The 14516-nt window shown below is 43.7% G+C and overlaps 1 protein-coding gene across 1 annotated transcript in view; it reads right to left on the bottom strand.

Moving 5' to 3' along the window:
• Gli3 (GLI family zinc finger 3) overlaps window positions 1–14516 on the bottom strand; it is a 277309-nt gene that overhangs the window by 85661 nt on the left and 177132 nt on the right.

The following is a 14516-nucleotide window of genomic DNA, read 5'->3' as shown; positions in this document are numbered from 1 at the left end:
ACAAAACAGTAACTGTCTGGTTTGAGCCTCTAGATGGCAAAGCTGCCCATAAGAGGGAAGGCCAAAAGCATGGCCATGACAGGAGACACTGTCAAGAGAACAAAGCGACAGCCTACAGACTGGGAAAAAATCTTCACCAACCCTACATCTGACAAAGGTCTAATATCCAAAATATATAAAGAACTCAAGAAGCTAAACACCACCAAACCGAATAACCCAATTGAGAAATGGGGCTTGGAACTAAACAGAGAATTCTCAACAGAGGAGTATCAAATGGCTGAGAAACACTTAAAGAAATGCTCAACCTCCTTAGTCATCAGGGAAATGCAAATCAAAACAACTCTGAGATTCCATCTTACACCCAGCAGAATGGCTAAGATCAAAAATTCAAGCGACACCACATGCTGGCGAGGATGTGGGGAGAGAGGAACACTCCTTCATTGCTGGTGGGAATGCAAACTAGTACAGCCACTTTGAAAATCTATCTGGTGCTATCTCAGAAAAATGGGAATAGGGCTTCCTCAAGACCCAGCTATTCCACTCCTTGGAATATACCCAGAAGATGCTCCAGCACACAACAAGAAAATTTGCTCAACCATGTTCATAGCAGCCTTATTCATAATAGCCAGAACATGGAAACAGCCTAAGTGTCCCTCAGTAGAAGAGTGGATAAAGAAACTGTGGTACATATACACTATGGAATACTACTCAGCTATTAAAAACAAGGAATTCCCGAAATTTGTGGATAAATGGATTGAGCTAGAAATGATCATAATGAGTGAGTTAACCCAGAAGCAGAAAGACTCAAATGGTATATACTCACTTATATCTGCATACTAGCCCAAGGGGCATGTCCCACGAAAGCCTTCACTTACCAGGAAACTGGGACAGAGGGGAAGGCATCCTATTGGGACTCTAAATGAGAGACGCATGGGAGAACAGCAAAATAAAAGGATACAGAGGGTCCTAGAAATCTACAAGTAGAACAATATGATAGGCAGATTTGGGCCCAGGGGTCCCGCTCAAACTAAGGCACCAGCCAAGGACAATACAGGAGGTAAACTTTAAACCCCTTCCCAGATCTAGCCAATGGTCAGAATATTCTCCACAGTTGAGTGGAGAGTGGGATATGACTTTCTCACGTACTCTGGTGCCTCACATTTGACCATGTCCCCTGGAGGGGGAGATCTGGTGGCACTCAGAGGAAGGACAGCAAATAGCCAAGAAGAGACTTGATACCCTATGAGAATATATAGGGGGACGTAATCCCCCTCAGGAACAGTCATAGGGGAGGGGAATAATGGGAAAATGGGGGGGGGGGAGGAATGGGAGGATACAAGGGATGGGATAAACATTGAGATGTAACAAGAATAAATTAAAAAAAAAAAAAAAAAAAAGCATGGCCATGAGAGATGGAGGTCAGTCTCTATACCTATGAGCGTGCTTCCACGGGGCTCACAGGTAAGGAAAAGCGATTTCCAGCATTTAAAGGCAACTTGCCTTTTCCATGAGGCAATACTTAGGATCAGGTTTCTGCTAGGGCTCCCTTTTCACATGGCTCCTTATTAATTATGTGTAGTGAGGATCCAACAACTGAGAAAACCTGGCCCTAGACATCTGGAAAGCAGTCAGGGTTTCGTCAAGCTCAGGCCTTGGGAGCAGTGAGATCATGGAAAAGGTTTGCTTTCCTCAAATGCAAACTCCACAACGCTCCCTGACGGACTTGATCTCAGAGAGCCCTGTCTGTAAGTTCATCCTCACCACACACAGACATTTCACCACCCCTGGGAACCCAGGGAAAGCCATGTTTAGAAAGGCAAGTCTGGAAAATTCTGCAGCACTGTGCCCTTCCCTAATAGATCCTTCTGGGACGCTCCAGGGAACTGGCTCTGACAGGTTAGACTCTGTGTACTCACGGCTTGCCTCCTCTGCAAGAGGAACAGACCCAGAGAGAGACGGAGGCGCTGAGAGCACATGTTTAGGAGCGAAGTGAACGAGAATAAAATGCCATTTCCCTGCCTGGTGAAGCAAGGACACTGCCACCGGGGCCCCTGGCCCTGTCATCCTGTCAGAACAGGATCACAATGGAAATGGCTTCAGTGAGTGTACTGGCCAAATGAAGCAAAGATCCAATATTCTCTTTCTGGAAAATATGCTGAAATGAAGTGCTGGGAGTGCAGGGGTTTTCTCATTGGTATTTGTTACCTGGAGCTCTTATGGTGAAGTACACTAAAGCCCCAGGTTCTGAAATTTATGCACAAGGGCTAAGACGTCTCTACCACACAGTTCTTAGCATCTGGAAATGTGTAACAACACATTTATATAAGCTTGACTATAACATGCATGCACGGACAGCTACTGCCTGCTATGGACACTATTGATACGCCAATTTGAAAAGTTAAAAGGCCTTTTACTCTATCAGACAAGAATAAACAAAAGCTGTGGGTTTACAGCCTCTCTCTACCGCAAGAGGAGTTTGCTGCCCGTCCCTAGAAAAAGTACCCCCTAACCTCCATGTGGCCTTCTGCCACTGGTTAAATCAACCTCCATTCAGGTATGTTTAGCTTGCTTACAAGTACAAGGGAAGCTCACATCCCATCAGAAACAATGGTCAACCTTCCCAATCTGACTCAAAAATAATCCTCACAACATAAAGCTTGTGCTGAGATACCACCAGACACACAAAGACTCCGTGCATCACGGAGTCCTTCACAGGATAGCTCCGGGAAGCGCAGTGGTGGTACCAGCAGGTTGCACAATATGAACTACAAACTGGGGGGGAAGGGGAGGCACACCGCCTTCTTGGTGGGTTGTTTTGTTTTTAATTTTGATGAGGACTAGAACCTACTGGGTTGCTAATATTCTGCCCTCATTGGCCCCAGTTCCACCGAGGAGAATCAAGCCCAGGCACACAAACCACACTCCTAAGTACATGGGGACCATGAAGGGAGGGCGGGGCGGCCCTCATCCCAGAGGGAAGCTGGGAACTTGGCTCTCCAGGGTTGCTCTCCTCACTGCACTCCGTGTAGGTTGTGACAGGTGCTCTACAGCCTCCTGCTGAGCTCTTGTCACAGGGAGACTAAGGGAACCACTACAGGAGCTTCCTACAGGAGCTTCCCAGAAGGATTGCAGACCGAGCTATTCCATCCCTGACAAGAGTGCAGGCCCCCAGGCCATTCATATATGAGTGAGAATGTAACAGCAGAAAGGATATTACTCCTGGACTTGGAGCTAAAGCTGGTAGACTTTAGCTAGCGGCCACATGTGACCCTTCCAGACAGATGCACTCAGAGATAGGGGATCACTGTTTACAAACCAGGTGACCAGGACAGGCTTTGGAGGAGTGCGAAACAAGCACACAGCCCATTAATTGTCCTCAGCAAGCAAGCAAGCCATCTGGTAAACGCAAGGTGCCCACTTCTGCAAGAATGGGTCCGTGTTTCACAACGGTGACTCAATGGGGGCTCCTCAGGAATCTCGGAGACAGGCATAAGGAAGGACAGGAGAGGGAAGGCTTGAGGTAAGCAGGGCCTGGCAGCTGTGTAACCTAGGCAGGTCTCCATCCTCTGCGTTTTGCTGCCTGGGGAGGCTTGAGGGATTACCTATCTTATGGTTATAGAAGTCCCTTGGCTGTGCTTGGTGCACAGGCTCACCCCAAATACACAAGGGCATCTATACATCTGCACATATAAAATCATACTGTACAACACATAAGCATGCAAATAGGATTGGCAAACATGGCATGCTACGCCATTTCTAATCTTGAACTACCTAGAGCTTTTGTTCTTAAGGACATTCTAGCTAGGCATGGTGGCGCATACCTTTAACCCTTTAATTGCAGCCCTCCTGAAGCAGAGGCAGGCTGACCTTTGGGTTTGAGGTCAGCCTGGTCAAACTTGAGATGGGAGAGGGGACTTCTCAGAGCAAATTCATATCAAGAGCAAAATCAAGCTGCAGTACAGACTTCCGGCACCCGTAAGCCACACCCTGGCAGATGCTTGCCGTTTTCAATAGTCTCTAGGAGCTCGGGCCTTCACTCAGCATCTTTCATTTAGTGGTGAGCATTTGCTTCTTTAAATGTCCTTTCCTGATGAAAACCAACCTCCCTCCCTCCCTCCCTCCCCCTCCCTCTAGTGTGCGCTCATTCTGTGCAGTAGTGGGCCCACCATCATAGTGTGTTATACATGTGTGCAAATGAACTTTGATAATATTCATTTGCCATTATTCTTTTATTCCACCTCGTCATGTACACCAGCCCAAATAATTCCATTTCGTTCTTTAAAAAACAAAACAACAACAACAACAAAAAAAACCCCCTAGATTCCACATGACAGAAAATGTATGTTTGTCTTTGGTTCTGTCTTGCTTGAACACAATTTTCCATTCCACCCATTTTCTTGGAAGTGATCTAATGCTGTTTGTTTTTAAAAACCTGTTTCTTTCCTGTACCATGTAATACTCCAGTAACAGGATGAGCCACAGTTTACTTATCCATACCACTACTGAAGGGACCGTGACCAATTGCAGTCTGGTAATTATGATTCCAGCTGCTATAAGCATTTATTCATAGTCGGGTCCACTCTGTCCTCCTCCCTGAAGAACCACCTTCGATTTCCCAGGCCTCCCTTAGTAGAGTCAGAGAGCCACACGAGGTGGCTAAGCTTATGAGCTCACGTGCGAAATGCCTTTTAAGAAAGCACCTAAATGTGGGCTACAACTCGCTCCCACTCACACGTCAGTCTCCTGACCCATGAGATGGGTGCATTGAGACACCAGCAGCTTCCTCCCTGCTGCTGTGAGTGCTAGAAGCCACAAACACACACAAACCCAGTGTCAATGATTTTTTAAAATGGCCAATAAAACCTCTTATGCTAGACCTAATAAATAGTGTCCAAAGGAGAATGTAGCTTCCAAGCACAGCAGCGGCGGCAGAGCCACATTCCACACTGCTCCATTTCTCTGTGTACTCTGCCTAAGGTGGACTTCCTCATCTGACCCTACGCGGTGGTTTGAATAAAGCTGGCCTTTGACTATTTGAATGCTTGGTCATCAAGGAGTGATGCTACCTGGGAAGTGTTGGGAGGTGTGGCCTTGTTGGAGGAAGGGCCCAAAGCAGGCCCAGTTTCTCTCTCTCTTCCAGGTACCCATGGATGCAGATGTAGAGCTCTGAGCTACTGCTCCAGCAACATGTCTACCTGTATGCTCCCTGCCATGATAGTGGACTGAGCCTCTGGCACTATAAGTAAGGCCCAGTGAAATGCTTCCTTTTATAGAGTTGCTGTGGTCATGGGGTCTCTTCACAGCGACTGAGCACTAAGACCCTAGCAAGCTGGGTTAGATGACACCACTTTGGTGCTGACAAAAGCAGTAACTTGAAGGACACGCCCATCCATCCTTGAAGTACGATGGCTCAAACTGCCAGTGTAACTGTCTATAAATCAGTCCTTCTGTACAGCTGCTTCTTACATGGCCTAACAGAATCACTTCCACATTCTTGGTAGCTGTGTTATTAATGGAACACACATCTGCGAACAAAGGTTAAACTCCTTAAACTTAGCAGGCACTGCTGTCTGAAGAAACCAGTCAAGTCAGTGACCGGAGGACAGGTGAATTCTATTACTAAAAACAAAACAAAACAAAACAAAAAACAGAGGCAGCCACAAAGTTACATATAAATTAACTATCATAAACCTGACTTGGTAAATATTTGTCAAACTTGTTTTTTTTTTAAAGTATTCAATTGTTGGTTTATACTTTCAGTAGAGCTACACAAGAATGAAAGTGAAGGTGACTAGAAGGCCTCCAGGAGCTCTCTGCCTTCATATTCTGTGCTTGTATTTGCTCAATTGCTAAGGTCACAAAGAGCAAACAACACGTACTCAGGAAAAACAATGATGTTTCAAACTGGCTGAAAACCAGCAGCATAGAAATAGGGCAACGGCTCTCTCAGTAAAACGGTATTCACTGCTGATGTGGCTTCCAGGGCTGGGGTGAGAGGGCGGCTGTTTCTCTGTGTCTCGAGTGAATTCAGAGGCCCGCCTTCCCCATGCAGGCAGATGGCCCCTGTAGAATTCCTACCCACATAGGAAAAGCCTCCTCGGCAGATTCTACAATTGTTTGTTCAAGGCCTAAAGAGTCAGTGCCATCTTGTTCCCACCTATGGGAATCTGAGAACGGTACGCTAAGCACAATTTTAGATAAGAAAACACTATTTTCATGATCTCCCTAGAGGTAATCGAACACTATAAAATTGTTTTTTGTAGATATATTTTAAGATTGATTTTTATAAGGTTAAGAATATAGATTACAATACAAGGAATAGAAGATTCTTATATCATTTTAATAGTATACTATGATATGTTGCCACTGATGAACAAAACCAGCAAAAAGCCATGGCAAGAATGGCTGGACTGCTTAGTTAGCATGAGACATCTTTCTCTAATCAAGTTTACTGTCACCGGTCCATTTGTCTTGCGGGGTTACTACAATCACACCTCGCAATCCCTCATGTTGCCCACGGTAAAAACTGAGGGAGGTTCACGCTCTCACACTGCGCGAGACACCTGCGGTGCACCACTAAGAAAACCTGCTTCCTTGCTGATGCTCCAACCACGAGGCATCTAAAAGGTGGCTTTTATGTAAGTTTATTTTATGTGTCACTTTGTTCTTTATAAAATAATGGACAGTGTTCATATTGAAGTAGTAGAGTAACAGAGACCAAAGACGGGTTATTCTTACTTCAGCTAATTAATTATTCAATGAAAATATAGTTTTAAACTTTTGAATTACACGTATGTTTAATTAGCTGCATGTGCCATGACATATGTACGAAGGACTCCGTTCTTTCCCTCCGCCATGTGGGATCCAGGGACTCAACTCACCATCAACAGGCTTCTGGCAAGTGACATTACCCATTGAGCCATCTTGGTGGCCTCCCCGTAAAATAGTTTTAGTAAACCTAATTTCACTACATGTTGCCTCCCCTATAGCAGGCAAGCCAAATAGTGAACATGTACAACTAACATGCTAGGCATGGTCAGAAGTTGGCATAGTCTGACACTTCATTTCTTCCCATCAAGGTGAGCGTCTCTGTTGTCTCTGACCCGGAAGCACTTGGCAGCCTGAACTATAGCTGGTTGTGTGATGGCTCCGCAGCAGCATCTCCTATGCTGGCAGCCAGAGCGTACACAGGGCAGCTGGTCACTGTGGTCCGAGTTGGATGCTTTTCTCCCTTTTTGCTGGTGGGAGTGGGAAGCAGGGGTAAGAACCAGGGAATTTATTTCTCCGTTTCCCTGCTCAGTCTAGTCTGGCGTCCCCTTCCTCAAGCGCAGATCTGGCTGCTGATGGACAGCCCTCCTCTGCAGCTGCAGTCCACACCCAATCATGTCTCTCTTCTTAACTCTCTTCATCCTGGAGGTCATGACTAGTGTTTGGTCATCCTCTTATCCCTGCTCAATATCCATTCCATTAAATTGCCGGAGCCCTAACTGACAGATCCCTTTCCGATCCCATTTGAAGGCGAACAGTATTTTCCATGACTACATAACAATTTTTTTTTTTTTTTACATCTTTTACAGATCTGCCACTTTGGGTTTCAGTATTTTAAATGGCATCTGTAAAACATATATGGATGTTTCAATGATAGCTTCACTGGATATTATTTTTCAGTGAACCACTTGACTATGATTTTAATCCTTGGCGAGAGTACAAGAAACACAATCTATAGTTGCATGGCCTCCTTTCCCAGTTTTCATTTATGGTCAGAATTGAGTGGGAGGCAGCAATGTACCACATATGAGTGAAACGCTCCGACAGGGCAGAGCACAAGGACACTAACGGGTGGTGGTGGTGGTGGGGGACCTTCTAGGATGCGGTGATGAAGCAGGAACAGCAAGCGGGGCTCAAAGCAGACAGGGTCTGAACAGAGGCAACCGCCAATGGCCAAGTTAAATTCTGTGTCTATATGTATACCTTAGTGCTAAGGAACTCTTTTCTTAAGTGTCAAATTTAAGAATTAAGAGTGATTTATTTACAAGAGGGAGCAACAATTTTTTGCTTTACAAATGAAACATCAGAGATTTGAGAACAATTTCAGTACTTTTACTTTCTAACGATACGTAATTTTAAAAAGTCTTTGTTAAGACCATGTATAGTGCAGCAAATGAAAGCCACAACGAGTTACCATTAAACATGTATTAGGATGGCTCAGCCACCGTTAGTACAGGCTGAACCCGCCTTGTGAGAACACAGCGGTAGACTGTCTACTTGAGTAGATGTGTGTATTACTATCCAGTGACATGCACCTAATTAATGAATGCACACGTGACATCTTGACTAGAAGACCATAGTAACATACTGTATCCTCTATAAAATTAGGGACAACAATATACTGATAGAATGATGGACAAATAATTCACATAACACCACATAGTTATGAAAATGAACGAAATACAACAAGGAAGGTCGGATGGAAGCAGCCCAGCCCCAACTAAAAGGCTACTATACAGTAAGATCCCATTTATACAATGCTTAACAACAGCGAAAAACCAACATTACAAACGAAAAATACCAAAGTGTTCATCCCTTTGTGCATGGTATGTGCAGCGTGGACATCAGGAGTGCTGCAGTGTTCTATTGCTAGTCCCGTTTAATTGGCTGATGCTTTCATCTAGGAAGACTAACTACAGATCACTGAGCTGTGTGCATTCACTGTGTGCCCTTTTCTGTACACTTGTTGAATTTTTTCAAAAGGAAATGTACATTTTCTTAGTGACACAAATATTGACATTTCTCATAGTAGTTGCCATCAATTAAATTTAAAACAAATTACAGATATACAATATTTTTCAAAGTTTATAAAAAGTTTGGTGATTTTAAAAGTTGTAATAAATACTATAACATTTTCTATCATTGCATGAAGAGAGACTTGTTACTTCAGTGGTCTAAGTGCCGGGAAGACAGTGGAAGACAAGACAGACTGTGTCTATGAGCTTTGGGAGTTGAGAAAGCTGTTGCTAAGGTAGATTGGAAATTTCTTGTGAATGGAGAAGCCAAGGAAATATCACACACACTGACATATCTTCTACCTGTGTACCACACTATAGGGCCAGTGTGACAGGCTGACACATATTCTCTACCTATATACCACGTTATAGGATCAGTGTGATGGGTTGCAGCTAAAATGGGTATCATTCTGCCCAGAGGTGACTGCTAAGAGCAATTTGATAAAAATGTTACTGCAATTATCTCTATTAGTAGAGTAAAATCCCAAGGTTGAAAAATTAAATAAAAGCCCATCCAATTGACTACGATGTACAGTGCTTTTGGTGGTGTTGTTGAAAAGGCTTTTACTAGGGGCCTGGAGAAATGGCTCAATACTTAAGAGCACTCGCTGTTCTTCTAAAGGACCCAGGTTCAATTCCCAGCACCCACACGGCAGCTCACGGGGATCTGGCACCTTCACAGACATACACGCAGGCAAAACACTAATGCACATAAAATAAAATGTAAAAGATAGAAAGAAGAGGCTTTTACTGAACACACTACTGTCTCAAATGAGTCTTCAGGGGATAATGGGCATGTTACAGTTCTTCCTCCCCAGTTAATTAATTTTAGAAAAAAGAGGGCGGGGGAGGGGAGGGTAAGAAAGGCTGAATAAATGTGAGACTTCATATCTATTTTTATATGTAATTATGTATTTTATTATTTAGTGTGAGCACAAACACGTACACGCACACATACATCATGCCACACATTTGACGGTGAGAGGACAACTTGGAGGAGTTGGTTCTCCCCACCCCGCCCCACATAGGTTCTGAGAACAGGAACTGAACTCAGGCTTTGATGGCATGTGCCTTTACTGGCTTGGCTATCTTGCTTGCCCTCTAATGCTTTAGAGCTAGGGTGGGGAAGCTGGTGGGCAAGCCAGCAGACGTCATTTACATGGCAGGCGACCAAATGGTCTCTAAATAACAAGTTTTGAATTTTACGATAGATATTTGCTATAGTCTAAATTAAAACTTTAGGAAGTCTAGCTTCCAAACAAACAGAATGCCAATATCCTATGCAAAATACCATTTTTGCAATGTACGATAAAAATAGAAATTTTCTTTTTTCTCTTAAAAAAGTACTGTGTAATTAGCAACATAGTTGGCATGATGGCTAGTGTTCATTGTTAACTACATAGACAGAATATATAAGCACTGAGGAGACAGACAGCATGTCTATAGGGAATCGTCTTAATTGTGCTAATTTAGGAGGGAAGATCCACCCACTATGAATAACACCATTTGTCCTCTCACCTCCAAATGTGTACCATGGCATATGCTTGCATGCATGTGTGTACAGAGAAAAAATAATAAACAAGTTATTAAATGTAAAAACATATATTAAGTGTTAGAGACATGTCGTGCCCCCACCAGATGCTGAAGAGCCAAGTGCTTGATTGATCACCCTGTCATAACAGGCTGTACCCTTGGACTGCAAGCCAAAGCAAACTACCTCAGGGTATTTCATCAGAGCAACAAAAGAAGACAGTCAGACATATTAAAAGTAGTGAGTTCTAGAACATCTAGGGCTATGTAGAGAGACCCTGGCACAAAAAACACTAAAGGGAAAAATAGTATTTTAATACATTATGCGTTTTATATCACATAAGTATATACAAGCACATAATATGTATGATAATCAATTATTTTTTTCCTATAGCTTAAGTCCATAGAGGCATACTTCAGTTATAAACAGCGGCTTCCTAGTAGGTGAGAAGTCGGCTGCTAACAGAGCAACTCCGTTCCTAGCCATGGACCTGTGAGCTGAAGGGTGCCAGCTGCTCTCCAGTGCTGGAATCGGGAGCATCCCAGGCTGTTTCTGCGGAGGCTTCCCAGGGGTCTGTGCTAAAAGTACACAGAGGATGGATGTCCTATCGTCTCCTCTTTCATGGAACTAGTATGTGCTCTCTTTGATTAACCACTCTTTTCCTACGGAGTTTTCTTCCTAAGCTCCAGCGTGGAAGCCAATCTAGACATCTCTAAACACAGTGAAAAGTCTTGGGCTCAAGATTTGAGTACTGAGTGTCTATGATTTTTCAACTCTGTTTTAGTCTACTAACTGGCTTCAGTGGATAAGGGAGGCTTATTTTGCTTTAACTTTTACAAAGGAATCACAGGCTTTCCTTCTTATTTGTAGGGGATACATTCCAAGACTCCCAAGAAACAAGGGAGTGTGGTGTAGTGAGAGATTACAAACAATTTTAAGAATATATTTTAACTGACTTTACTTAAAACATACGGTCAGATTATATCTGGAAGTATCTACTTAATATTTTTGAACCTCAGAAACCAGAGTCATGGATGTAGAGAGAGGTAGTGAAAACAGAAAGCGAGTAGCCTGGAATCTGTCAGATGGCAGGTGCGTAGGAAATATTGGTCCCTACAAGCCACGTGTCTGCTGGTGCTATTACTACTTTAGGAAGGGTTGTCTGGGGAAGAACAGTCACCTCACTGCCACAGCCTGCTTAAAATGATCTTCCACTTGGCCCCACAGGACGTCAGCTGTTGCAGAGCTGATGACCTCAGCTACCGGACACCCCGACATTCTCTAGGGCCACCCACACCGTACCTCTTTGACGGTGATTTGATCCAACCTTAGTAAGACTGACTGTGTTCCCTCAAGTGGGCAGAATTATTCTCTAATTTGAATTCAATAACTTCCCTTTCATTTCTAAAGGAAGGTATTTTAAAATAAATATTTCTTATTTTATGTGTATGTATGTTCTGCAAGCATGCATATCTGTGAATCGAGCGTATACTTAGTGAGATGGTTATGAGCTACCATGTAGACGTTTAGAAATGCACTAGGCTTTGGTGAAAGAGCAGCCAGTGCTCTTAACCATGGAGTCATTGCTCCAGTCCTAGAATGCTTTTCTTTGAAAAAATAAGCAAGAATTTAAAGTAATTTTCCTACCAACTCTCCACTCATTCTATAGATTCCATTTTCTGAAATATGGTGAACTTCTAATCCATATCAAAGATAATATTCAAATAGGCAAAAATCAGACAGGAAGGTGGCCAACAATGCCTGGGTACAGCCTTCCAGAATCCCCAGGAATAATATGGACAAAGGTGATGAGAGAAGTTGGATGGCATATGAATATGTTTATCCTTAATAGCAGTAAAAAAAAAATACCCAAAACTTTTGTAGCAGGAGAGAAAATCCAGCATTAAGCTTAGAAAGGGACAAGAAAAAGAAGCTCTAAACAGCCTAAGTGTCCATCAGTAGAAGAATGGATAAAGAAACTGTGGTACATATACACGATGGAATACTACTCAGCTATTAAAAACAAGGAATTCCTGAAATTTGTGAATAAATGGATTGAGCTAGAAATGATCATAATGAGTGAGCTAACCCAGAAGCAGAAAGACTCAAATGGTATATACTCACTTATATCTGCATACTAGCCCAAGGGGCATGTCCCACGAAAGCCTTCACTTACCAGGAAACTGGGACAGAGGGGAGGACATCTTATTGGGACTCTAGATGAGAGAAGCATGGGAGAATAGCAAAGTAGAAGGATCCAGAGGGTCCTAGAAACCTACAAGTACAACATTATGATAGGCAGATTTGGGCCCAGGGGTCCCGCTCAAACTAAGTCACCAGCCAAGGACAATACAGGCGGTAAACTTTAAACCCCTACCCAGATCTAGCCAATGGTCAGAACATTCTCCACAGTTGAGTGGAGAGTGGGATATGACTTTCTCATGTACTCTGGTGCCTCACATTTGACCATGTCCCCGGGAAGGGGAGACCTGGTGGCACTCAGAGGAAGGATAGCAGGTTACCAAGAAGAGACTTGATACCCTATGAGCATATACAGGGGGAGGTAATCCCCCTCAGGAACAGTCATAGGGGAGGGGAATAATGGGAAAATGAGGGGGAGGGAAGAATGGGAGGATACAAGGGATGGGATAAACATTGAGATGTAACAAGAATAAATTAATAAAAAAAATTTAAAAAATCAAAAAAAAAAAAAAAAGAAAGAAAAAAAGAAAGAAAGAAAGAAAGAAAGAAAGAAAGAAAGAAAAAGGAGCTCTAGCCAGTCAATTCAAGGAGACACAGCTCATGACGCATAGGCTAAACACATCTGCACACTGGCTATAGTCATGAGTATATCATAAAGAGCAGAGAAAAAGAAGAATTCAACAAGGAGTGGATATGCTTGCTTTCATTCATGAAACAGCTGTGAGACCCATTTCAGAGGGTAGCACAGTTACCTGGCCCCAGCGGCATGGGGCCCAGGGCCTAGAGGAAGGAGATCCCTGGGTCCTGGAGTAAGGCCGGGGTGGCAAGGCTGACTGAGTGGCCTAAGGGAGGCTTGAACATCCAGTTGTCAGAAGAAGCAGATGAAGCTCGGAACAAGTGAGGGCCAGCTCAGAAGACAGGCCTTCACAGGTGGGGCTCCGAGTGGTGGTCACACCACTGGTCTCCAGCTGTGAGTGCTAGTCCTGCGCTTATGTGACTTCTGTTACACTATGAGCTGCTCAGAGTCTTGGGTGTCACGAAGAAAGGGGCAGATGCCAGAGCAGAGCAACTGGGGAGCGGGAGTCATGCAGCAAGAAGCCAGTCTGCCATAGTCTAACCACCCACCTCCTCCGCCTTCCCACTCCTCCATTTTCTCTACACTAGAAGCAGAGGTTAGTCACTGAGGCATGTATAACCTCCTCAGCTAAGCCTCCTCCAGAATCAGGCACGGCATTCTTCATCTAATTCTGTAGCTTTACTCCAGTCATTTCCGTCAACACCCTGCTCAGTCTGCCTCACCATCCTCTTCTTGATTCCAACAAGTTCCTCTTCAGTGCATTTTTTTTTCCTCCTCTGTTATTTTCTTTAAAGGCAGGACCATTAGTCTACCTTGAGTTTCTGTGTTGCTGCTATTGATACTGCACCCTTCATTTCCACACACATCCACAATAAATAATACAGTAAGTGTATTTGGTACTTTTAGTTCTCCTTTGCCCCTTAAAATCATTGGTGCTGATAAGATGGGCTATTTTTTATTTGACTCTTACTGTATGGTCATTGCTGGCTTGATTTTGACAGTGATTATCTCTGCAGACAATAGGCCAACTGCTGTGATATAGGGGATGGAACTCTGAGTCCCAACTGTCACTTGGCCGGAGCAAAACAGCACCCTAACTCTACAACACTCTGGTCCCTACTGAACAGAGCAAGGGCCCATTGAAAACAGTGAGGGCGGTTCAAAATTGAATCAATTTTCAAAGAATAAATGCATCCAAATAGTCATCTAACTCAAGTTGTGTTGCTTTCAACACAAAGACGCAAGCAAATGAGCAATGCAACTCCTCAAAAGCACTCCTCTCAGGCAATGGGCACCAGTAAACTGCATTCAGTCCTGAAGGGCTCGACGGTGGTTACAAGTTTGCTCTAGAAATGAAAGAAAATACACATTTCCAATTGAATCTCAGCGGACTACAAAGAGCTGAGAAAGTAAGAAAGACAGT

Source organism: Acomys russatus, chromosome 3 (assembly GCF_903995435.1).
Source record: "Acomys russatus chromosome 3, mAcoRus1.1, whole genome shotgun sequence".
NCBI classification, from domain to species: Eukaryota; Metazoa; Chordata; class Mammalia; order Rodentia; family Muridae; genus Acomys; species Acomys russatus.
This window is presented reverse-complemented; position numbering and strand designations above follow the sequence as displayed.